This window comes from Haplochromis burtoni, unplaced genomic scaffold, assembly GCF_018398535.1.
Source record: "Haplochromis burtoni strain Fernald_Lab_line unplaced genomic scaffold, NCSU_Asbu1 Contig_206, whole genome shotgun sequence".
Lineage (NCBI taxonomy): Eukaryota > Metazoa > Chordata > Actinopteri > Cichliformes > Cichlidae > Haplochromis > Haplochromis burtoni.
The window spans coordinates 656,278-667,887 of record NW_024582567.1 but is presented as its reverse complement, the minus strand read 5'-3'; positions in this window follow the sequence as shown (position 1 = coordinate 667,887).

Below are 11,610 nucleotides of genomic sequence, written 5' to 3'. Positions count from 1 at the left end.
CAGTCTTACAAATTCATGCTTTAAAACCAAAGGTTTTAACGTAGCTGCAATAACTGAGTGCTGCAGAGACCTGCTTGCTCCAGCAGTGAAAAAGTTGAACTATGATGTTGTATACTGGTCCAGTCTAAGCAAACATAATGGAACCAATCATGCATTTGAAACATTTGGCATCTGGGAATGTGTATACCTAATGCACTAATGTGCAGTATGAAACTGCAGCAACAGCCGTCGCTGCTAAACCATACATTTCAATTGACCCACCTGAATCGCGCAGGTAAACACTCATTTACAAAGCTTGCAGATTTATCAATAACACTTAATACTGCTACAAAAGCCAAGAGGTCAAAGCTCTGCCACAGCAAGCTTATTGTCTCCTCTCCAGTTTTGTAAATCTAGAGACACATTGTCCCGCCGTTATCAATAACTGACTCGACATTCCCTTTGACATCTACACACTGGACAAGATGGCTACACACCATTCTGAGAGGCGATTAAACCCGTCTTTGGGAAAGCCACAGTGACATCATTGGTGGTTCAAAAGCCGTCTTTAAACTCAAAAAGAGCATTAGAATGCATTTCATGCTTGGCTCACTGAAAAGTGCAGAGCTGAAATTTACACCTTATTTGATGTCCGTCTCCCTGCTGTTAATTGGTAAAAGGATCCCTGACCCTTTTGATCTCCTCCACAATCCCCTAAATGCCCAAGTCTGCTAAACTGTTCGGCAGGAGATATACCAGTTGCCCAGCAATGTAAAGAGTCTCTCTCTCACTCTCTCACTGTCCCCCTCCCCGCCCCGCTATTTTTTTTAACTCCATCCTTTTCGGCTTTCTTGCCTTTGGTTTACGTCCAGGCTGTGGAGAAATAAGAGATGACAGTTGTTACAGATATGCCGGTTTAATTACTTGTCAGCTTATAGCCCATATCTCTGCTGCCCAACGCTGAAGCTTAACTTTTTCTAGTAGCTTAAAGCATGACCAGCCTCCAGTGCTTTAGTATTTAGCCATAAAACCCAAGAAATCTGAAAGATAAAAAAACCACGAACAGCTTTTCTAATTTTATGGGGAAGAGTGGGCAGTTTTCTGTCACTGTTGGAATTGGCTTTCTCTCTGTTCCCCTCTGTGCAATAGTGACAGAAGAAGAGGGGGTAAAAGAGAGAATCTTGTAGAGAATGAAATTACATCACATGAAGGAGTGCATTGGTGTAGGATAAGCAGAACATTTCTTATGGTTTGTGTGCCACTGTTGACACTTTTAAGTCTGTTTGCAAATTGATAGATGTGCTTGAGCCTTTTTTCTTTTTTCTTTTCTTTTTTTTTTCTTCTGGAGGAGGGCCATCCCAGACTCTCAAATCCAGTTAAGGGTATTTGGGAAACACAGCGGCTTATTTTTCAAGCCTCCCCACTTCGATCATGGCGAGTGTAGATGGCTGTGCCTCTTTATCTACATAGTATTGATTGCAGAAGTCCCCAGATCTTAAATGGTAGGATAAACACCATTCTTCTAAAAGATATTTCCTAATTTGGTGTTTTGATGACGGCACTCAATAGTGGTATAGAAAGTGTCTGTCCAAAGTCTTCCTTCAGTTTTCAGCCCGTACCTGTGAAGAACATCATGAACAGCATGTTTTTATCTTCATCATAAGAGTGAGACACACCTCGTGTTCTGTAAATGGGAGCATCATAGGATTAACGTGATCACACGTTCATCTTTTCCTGTTGTTACAGCAAAAACAACTAAATGTAGGCTCAAACGATCCGCCCATACTAGAAATAAAAAACTGAAAGTTGGGTAACATTTAAGAAATTTAATACAATTTGAGAAGTCTTAGACATGGAAATGTTCACATTTTGCAAGGCTAAAAATGATAATAATTGGAGAACAGCTATGCATTTGCTTTGGATGTCTGTCAGCATGACATTTTCTGTTACACATTAAGGTACGGCAGACTCCAGTTAGGGGCTGTTTTTTGAGGAAACGGAATGCAATTTTACAGAGCCACACAGGGACAGGGATAGATGGCAGTGTGCTGAAAGAGCAGCAGCGTTTTGGACACATGCCTGCTAAGGGTCCATTGTTTAGGGTTCCCTGAATGTTTATCCCTGGCTTTGTCTCCCACCATGATACATACTTTCCATTGAAGCAAAACAGATTATTTGTTTCCATAGTTTCACCATTGCTCAGTTTTACCGCAAAACACAATAGGCTTAAATGGGGAAAAATTAAGAAAAAAAATAGATTAAAATATTTCCTATTCTTTTCTCCTCAGTGAAAATTATACTGACAGTTCTTTGTTTGTGAACACACACACACAAATATATATATAGGGCCTTTGGAGGGACACAGGTGAAGGTTATTTAGTGGTGTTTGGTGGCTGCAACAATAGTTGACAATATCACTCTGGCTTTGTCTTCTGTTCCCATTATTATTTTCATTAATTTTCTAAAATTCTTTAAAATCGAATGGACTTAGCATAGATATATGGAAATATCTGCTGTCGTGTTTTCATATAGTACTTATGCACTTTTAGCTTCAAACAACATGGAATTGAAATTAGAATGTGGGAAAGTACCAGAGTGAGCATTGCAATAAGAAATATATAAGTACATTGCAAGTGCACACTAAGGAATATTTTCTGACCAGAATCTATAGAGCACAATCTCCTTTACTATCCTACAAACATTGCTGTCAGTGTGTATGTATTACATATTCACATAAAACTGTATCATCGCATTACCCTCATGTCTCATTCTGCCTTATAGCCAGCTCAGACCTAACCCACAAATCGTGCTGATGATCACCCTGCATCACCTGAGCAGTAAGGTATTATTTTTGGCATTATTTTATGGTCATCATTTCAATGGATTTTAGAATGGATCATAAAGCAAAACAGTTTGCGGCTCTCTCACGGACCCTCCACCTCATAATGAAAAGCCGGGATCACCTGACTGCAAACTCTATTTACAAGCTCACATAATTCCATTGTGGCAGTGCTATCAGAGTAAATACACTTAGCCCAGTGATGCATAACCATGTAATAAATGAAAGCAAGATGAGATAGAGGTCACATGACTGCAGAAACACCTTTTAAAACGCTTATTGTGCCTTATACCTGATGTCCAAAACATGTTGTAGGTTATTACCAGTTGTGTGAAAGATAATTAATAGATCATTTGAATGAGAAGCTGCCTTGCTCTCACAGTTGTTAGCGCTGACCTTCTCAGGTACTTCAAGAACACCATTCGAAGTGTTATTTTCTATGATCAGAATTAAATTGGAATTCTGCCTCGAAGGGTAAGTCTAAATAGAGAGTACTCTGTGGAGAGTACGAGCCACACATCTTATAGCGCAATGAAATGCTAAGAATCATTCCTTACCTGCTTTATATACATAGGAATGCTTAAGAAAAGAATATTTGTTTATTCCTCATATGAAGTGAGGTAAAGTTGTTTTCTTTAAAATGCTCCAACTTAACCAAGGGGATACTGGATCCTGCTAAAAAACAAACAAACAAAAAACCCACTAAATACAGTATAGCCAGCCTAAATAAATCTGATGAAGAAATATGGAAAAACTACAGCCAAGACACACCGACACCAGAACACACATATCAGTTTCTTTCTTTCTCTGTCCAGTGAGTGACTAAGTGAGGGAACGGGAAAGGGATTCTTTTAATATTGCTTCAAGCAAAGATATCCCATTTAGACACCGTTCAAACAGTTATTAAGGGTATTGATTTATGTTTGAGCGATTGAAAGCCAGGGGAGGGAGATGAAGTCAACCATCATGACCTCTTGCCTGAGGAGGGAAAGTGTCTTGACAAAGATCACAGCTGTCTCACGTGTGAAACTGTTCCTGCCTGTGACATCTTAGATTACTGGAAGCAGAGCACATCATGACAACTCTCAGTATATAATAGAGAATTAGAATTTACATTGTTTTTGCCCTATAGAAGCACACACACACACTTACACAGATTTTGAGAAAGATCACAATCTTCCTAAATAACAATCTGATCATTTAAGACTGGTGAAAAAGAGATTTATTTCTTATGTATCCATATTAAAACATTAATTTTAGCTATCCTATTAACATTGGAAAGATAGTGCATTATTAACAGTAGTTAATAACAGTGCTTTTTTAACAGTGAGCATTAATGAAAAAAACAATCTCTGCTGAGAAGGATTGTGTATGTGTGATAACAACAAAAGTTTTTATGCAGCACAGCAAGCAGTTATAACAAATAATTAATTCAACATTAGCACATTATTTTTTTATCCCCTCTTTTTAAATTCTTGAAAACGGCAGCTGACAGTATGCCTCTTAAAGAGCAAATTCAATATCTTTTTGGCAGTTTCCCCATCTCAGCTTTTTGGTCTACATCCCATTAACTCAACTGGAGGAGCTTAGCATACCAAATCTTTTCTTAATTATTTCTTATGCATTCCTCAGAACCTCCCCCAGATTTGTAATCTCGCCCACCCAAAATATGTGTGGAGATGGCTAAAAAACAGCACAATAGAAGATCATCTATTTCAAAGGCAGAACTGAGCTGTTAGAGATCATAAAACATTAGTGCAGTATGTCATTAGGTTATTACGAGCTTATGCGGTAATTATATTAAATAAATTGCCACGCAATCATTTAAAGAAAGTAGCAGTTTCCAGAAATAGGATTTCATAGCTCTCTCATGGTTTGCCCTCCGCAACCAGCCACAGGACCAAAATGTAAATTAAGTTTGGTGACCAAAGAAGAGAAAAGGTTTTCTTTATTTTAGAAAGGGAGCTTTGGAAAAAGTATTAGCTTTACTATGTCCTCCTCATTATCTTTCAAAAGTTGGTTCAGCTATGCAATATACGTCTTAAACATTCATACAGTTTGAACAAAACATTGATGATGTCAGACATTTCCACTGATTTGCGATGAGTGCGTGTTTGGTGTTATGTTGTGTCGGGGGTGGGTCAATTGTGTATTTGAACATAGTTTAACTCTTCTCAAAACTCCATGAAGACCAATTTTGAATCACCTGTTTGAAGAGTCAAAGTTTGCCGGTGTTATTTACATCTGCTATAAGAAAAAAAAAAAACATGCAGTAGACTAATTGCTGGTTGCAGAAAATCATCAGACAAGTGGCATTTCAGGCAGCTATCCTTGCCCTCCACGAGTTATTGAGTTCTGTGAGTGAGAAAAAAAAAAGAAGAAGAAGTTACTTTTCAGAAATCAAACACAGCCAGCGAATTCTCCACGGTCAAAAGGTTAAGCTTTTGATCCGAACAGAGAAGTGCTTTGAGGAGAGAAGAAAATAAATATTGTTAACTGAATACATGTTTGCATTCAACCTTACCTTTCTGCAGAGCACACACTCTTTGAAGTCTTGTTTCTTCCGAAACACTCCCATCTCATGGAGTCCAGGAAATCCCCTACCATACTAGTGCCTAGATTAGAGGTAGTAATCCAAACTAACCCAAGAAATTCAAAGAACAGACTCAAAACTAATATTTGAGCTCATGTCTCACAAGTGAGCCTATTGTTGGTTTGTGACTCATAAAGCGTGGGCTGTCATGTCGGATCTGCTTATGATAGATAGAACGATTTAGATATAACTGCTGATCTTTTACAAACATGGAGAACACTGCCTCAAAGAATTCTCATGTAATGCTCATTATGCCCGTTGCAGTGTGTGTGTGTGTGTGTGATGGCTAGCTGTGGTGCTGGGTACATGTTTTAATAATGTGTTTATTTATATGTCTAACCTCACATGAACAACACTCCTCCATATTCAGTGCATGTACTCATAGACCGCACAGTTCATCTTGTATGTATGTGTGTGTGCGTGCGTGCACTCATGTGCGAGCGCGCGTGTCACATTGCTGGCCTCACTTTCAGGGTCGGCTAGGCGCGAGAGCTCACATTAGCCGGAGCCCATAGAAGATGATTCCAGATGATTCCTCAGCACGCCGCTGTCAGAGGAGGCCATGATGAATGAAAGGGCTCCGGTGGGCCTCACTGTTTATTTAGACCTCTTGTTTCTGACACAGTTCCCGCACAAAAAAAAAAGAAAAAAAGAAAAAAAAAAAAGAAAGGCCAGAGCTGAAGTGCCTCACTATTAAAACATAACCTTACCAGACAACAATCAGCCACCAGGAGCTTTCACCCTCCCCTTTTCCCCCAATCCAACAGAAAAGCGTGATTGTTCTCCATTGTGGAACTTGGGACTGAGATCTGTTCAAGACCAGCAGTAAGGGGCAGCCAACTGTGGCAGGCTTTCCAGTACATTAGGAGTATATGAAAGAGCAACTGACCAGGCTTAGATTGATACGGCTGTGTCTGCACAGGACAACATATGGGAAAGCAGTAATCCACTCTCTGTGCTGGAACTGTGGGTATTTGTCTTGGGGATTTGAGTATGGGGGAGACAAATATTGATGGCTGTGCAGTCCTGGAAAAGGGTACAGACAGCTGCTACTACTTTCCTGATGTGTGCCCCAATAAATAATTGTTTCCTATTTGTCATAACCTCTTTTTATATCTTTACTGTTAGAGAGCTGCATGCAAACTTCCTCCCTTTTATAAGCTACTGCATTCATAATGCAATGCTGCTTTTGATCTTTATGTAGCATTCATGTATAACATTGCCTCTTTTGCTTGTTGCTGTTTTCCTCCTCTTTTTTTGCATCATTTCAGGTTCATCTTGTCATGCCTCCTTCTAAGCATATGTTTAACCTTTGGTTTGATTGTCTGTTAAGATCATGACAAATCAACATTTCGGAGTTGTAGCGGGATCATAGACAAAGTAAATAACATTGCTATTCAAGATCGGTACCATGTTAAAAATGACTTAACCCGAGATGCTGTGCCTTAAGATATCAGGTTTGCGCTTTGTTTTCTTTCCAAAATCGTAAATATGTTGGGGGGAAAGATGGAAAGACTGACGTTCTTTCAGCGGGAGAAAAAAATAGCTGAATAGGACGTGATACAACAATGTGTTTTTAAGATACTTCAAAGACGCCTTTCATTGAAGGGTTTTCTCGACAAGCTCAATTCCCTTGAAGAATAAATGTTGAGGAATAGAGCATGGCAAAAAATACGATCAGCTCACTACAAACATGCATATTCAAAAAGCAAGAATTGACTCCAAATCTCTTTTCACGGGGGAGAATGCGCCTGTTTCTCTCACATTTATTAATTCAAAAATCCTATTCAAGGCAAAAGAATGGAGGTGAGTATAATTTTGTATTTTGTCAAATGTGATCAAATTAAACTGGAAGCAGAATGCATTCTGTGTATTTATATGCTAGTTTTTCAGAAGTGGTGTCCTGGTTTTAAATCCCCAAGTCTCAAGTGGGCACATCACAAAACCAACACAGTTTGGCAGCAAGCTGGCAGTCTTTGCTTGTATGAGGCCCAGAATTTAATGAGCATGAATAATGAATACTACTCAACATGCTGGTGACTGAGTAGGCTGCCAGTTATTAGGTCAATGAAGGCCTTGTTTAGCAGGGAACACTCACTGTCTCACTGAATGATGGACTCCCACGATCCTGCAGATACTACACACTGAAAATAACTTTTCTAATGTGGCAAATCAGTGGTTGCCGACAGACATATCACACCAAATTTAAACTGAATCCTTCTTTAAATTTGAACCAATTTTAATCAAATCCTGTCCTTTCTATTTTGAGCATAATGGTATTGTATTGAGTGTAGCAGGAATATTTTAAACTCAGAATTGCTAACTGATTTCAAGAACGTTAAAACTTTGAATAAATAGGGTACTATCCGCTACCGAACCATAGAGATGTCTACCCTACATTATTCCTTGAAACTCGACATGCAGTTCTCAAGCTGTGCTATTTATGTGATTGTCTAACTCTGCTCATCTTCAGGGATTAGATTATTATATCTGTATTTTCATAGAAAACATAATTTATGTTTGGATGAATTGTTCCCGGTATACCGTATCATGCACCACTTGAACACATTAGCCTGTCTTCTATCTGTTTCTTCAGTGATAAGTGTATTATATGAGTTGTAAAGTACATGCTATCTAGAACAACCCGTTAAATGCCAAATTCCAATGCAGGGAGGTGCATTTTTTCCCCCTGCAGCTATAACTCCCATGCAATAGATGCTGTGCTAGGATTTAAAGGATAAAAAGAGTGAGGTGAAGAGAGAGAGAGAAAAACAGGAAAGAGGGAGAGCATCCAGCAAGAGCCATGGTATGCAGATCAAATGCTCCAAATCTGTCAATCAAAACAGTTGTCATCTCAACAACCACAACATTGAACAATCTGATGATTAATTATTGACAGTCTCCGTCTTTGTTGCTTTCTCACACCTTATCTCTCTCTCTCTCTGTCTCAGTGTCTTTCCCTTCTCTCACTTCTTTTCTTTCACAAAGATTAGACACAGGCTCCAACATGAAAGCTGCCGACCTGTGTTTGGGTCTGTCATAAGTGATTTTGCTGCTGGTGCCACAGCCCCTCCTTTTAGCGGGATATCCTCTCTCTCTATCTATCTCTCCTTCTCTGTCTGTCTCTCTCTCTTTCTCTTTTGCTCTTTCTGTCTTTCTTATCTTTCTACCCTCTGTTGCTATAGCACCTGCCAGGTCGCCACAGGGACCCTCATATCTCCACTCATCCTCCAGCTCAACCCCAGTGTCGATTCTATCCAACCCAGCTTCATGTCAGAGAAAAGCAGGAGTAAGACCCCTCGCTGTTTAACACTCCAGAAGTTAACCGGGGTCTCTCTCACTCCTCTTCCTTCCTCTCCTTCTTCATCCTGCAGAAAGACACTATATTCTCACAACTGGAAATAAAAAAAACAAACGGCAACATGTTTTGTTAGATGATGTTAATAGTTAATTTCATCTGATTTTGAGTGTGACAACATTCTGTTTAATTACACACTTTTGGGTTTGGATGCCAGGAAGAGTGACATGAGCATTGGGTGAATTATCTTATCAGTTATCTGTTAACTGTGTAAAACTGGATATGCTTATGTTTTCAATGTTAAGATGAGTTCTGGCAATAAATATGGCATAGTCTACCTTAAAGCTAATACTCATGTTTAGGAGATTATGACAGTGTGTCATTATAAGCCGAATTTGTTCTTTTACTTTACTATGTTTTAGTTAAAATATTCCTCTTAGTTCACAGTCAACACCAGTAAGATTTATATTTAGCAACATGACATCAGTGTAGTAACCAACTTAATAATAACAAGAAATAATGCTAATAATAATTTAAAGCATCATTATTATTGGTCCAATAGCAGCCACTTAATATACTGAAATGTCTTCAAGATAGGATAAAAAATTTTAATAAATAGGGAGTCTTACTGAGAATCTTACAGCTGCAGAATTAGTGCAAAAGCAACATGTGAATTTGATCCTGGTGACTGTGTTTTTACATGTATAGGGAAAAAAGGAAATATTAAGTGTAACTGTCTGTTTTTTTAATCAGAAAAATACAACAATACAACAACACGTCACGTTTTTGCCATTTCTCAAACTACCAAAAGAAGCATCTGTAGGGAATTTTCAGTTACAAGCAATGACTGTTCCAAAGTTGGCTAATGTAATTGTAATTATATTGTGAACCAGTTTGAGTGCAAAACATTTATTTGTAACTTTTATTTTTCTAAATATTTTTTTATACAGTGAATTATTACTGCTTCAGCCACTAACTGATATCCCAGTGATAATTATACACACTAATGTAAGGACAAATACAAATCAGTGTCATTTAAATACTTTCTGAAAATAAATTGACGGTCCTTATGACAAGGGACAGCATGATAAAACAGAACAGCTTTTCTGTTTGTCAGGTATTTAAAAAAAACCCAAAAAAAACAAAAACCCTCTCCCTGTCAGATGACATCCAGTCACGAACATAGTGCTCTGGGCCCTGGCGGAACCACAGCCCATCCAGGTATCAACCCCTTTTCCTGTCTCAGGCCATATGTTTCTACTATTTCTGTCAGTAAAATCACATTTACAACAACCGCTGCTGGTTGTTTACAGAAGTTAAAGCTCCTCTGATACATCCCTGCTTATGTTTGCATGCTTTTTGGCCCCATAGATAATACATGAGCTTGCTGTGCTTGCTTTTTTTTTTTTTTTTTTAACGAAGGGGAGATGCTGCCATATGCATGGAAGAATAAACGAAGACCTAAACTGACAGCACCATCTGCCAAACACAGTTGACGTCAAGAGAATGGCCCCCACTCAACATTTTGCCCGGCTCTCAGGAGGATGCCACATTGTCATCAGTGCTAATACTAAATATTAATAATTTGTTGACCCCAAAGTGTTTAGAAATCACTGATGCAGACACACATCACCCCTCTGAACGGCATATGCAGATGTCAGGTGAGCGCCACCGGACTGTGCTGCTTGGAGTGTGTATGTGTGAATGTGTGGTGTTTTTCCTGGAGCTCAGAGACTAGACGTCTTCTACCAGGACCATCATGAATATTACATTGTTCCACATACCCACATAGCTCCTCCTATCTGCCTCTCATACACTCACATGCACATTTTCACATACAACTATCAAAGAGAAAATGTATTATGTTAAATGCATTAAAATGTATTAATTTTGGTCACACACATACACGAGTAAATACATATTTTCTTATTATTGCTGACTGAAAATTCATATTATTGCTGACTGAAAATTCAAATTTTTCACTTAATGCAAAGCATTTTTGGGCTCATTTTAAACGTCTGGTATGAGTGTTAAATCAGGAAGCTGCAACACTACTGCAGGTACAGATCAGTGTTTACACTTTGACCAAAAAATAAATTTGACCAAAAAATTTGCTCAAACACCTTTTTTTAATCATTGACATTTGCTTGATTTGCAAAATAATATGTAAAATTACATCATAAACAAGGACAAACTTCTGTCTGAATGTTCTGAACATTGAAACTGTTGTTGTTCTCACAAAGTAGTTCCCCACATTAAACCCTGTGCTGACAGTTACAGTGATGCATGCTTTCAATTTTATTAAAGAAGCACCTGATTAGGCAATATTTACACAATATTTATTAACTATTAAGTAACAGTATTTAATATTTAAATCATGTAAACATTTGTAAGTAAAGATGTCGGTGTCTATATTGTAATAAACGTCTATTACAGCATATCTATAAAAGATGATTCTATGTTGTAACAGGCCATATTTTAAAAAAAACACTGACATTGATAATGATTCCTGATGGACTTCTCAGACCTGACATATCGCTCCAGACACTAGATGCATTTCACCTTGGCATCTGCTGTGATCACTTCTGTTTTCCTCCCATACATCTTTATTAGTTTGTAACTGATGGGGACACCGCGGGATGTCACTTGATGAGAGGCGCCATGTCAGTGAGACTGATTTATTCCCAGCATTTGCTCTGCGGTCGTGCCAACTGACCTAGTCCACTCCGCTCCGCACTCTCAGACCCTAACATCTTAGACAGCTCTGCTTACCCTCAGAATAGGTCTCATCCCACAAACATGCAACTTTATATGTAAAACACCCCGCAAATCATTTCATAGATATTCGATTGAAATTTGCTTGAGATGCAAGATGGTGATCCGGTGAGTGATTTCGCATGC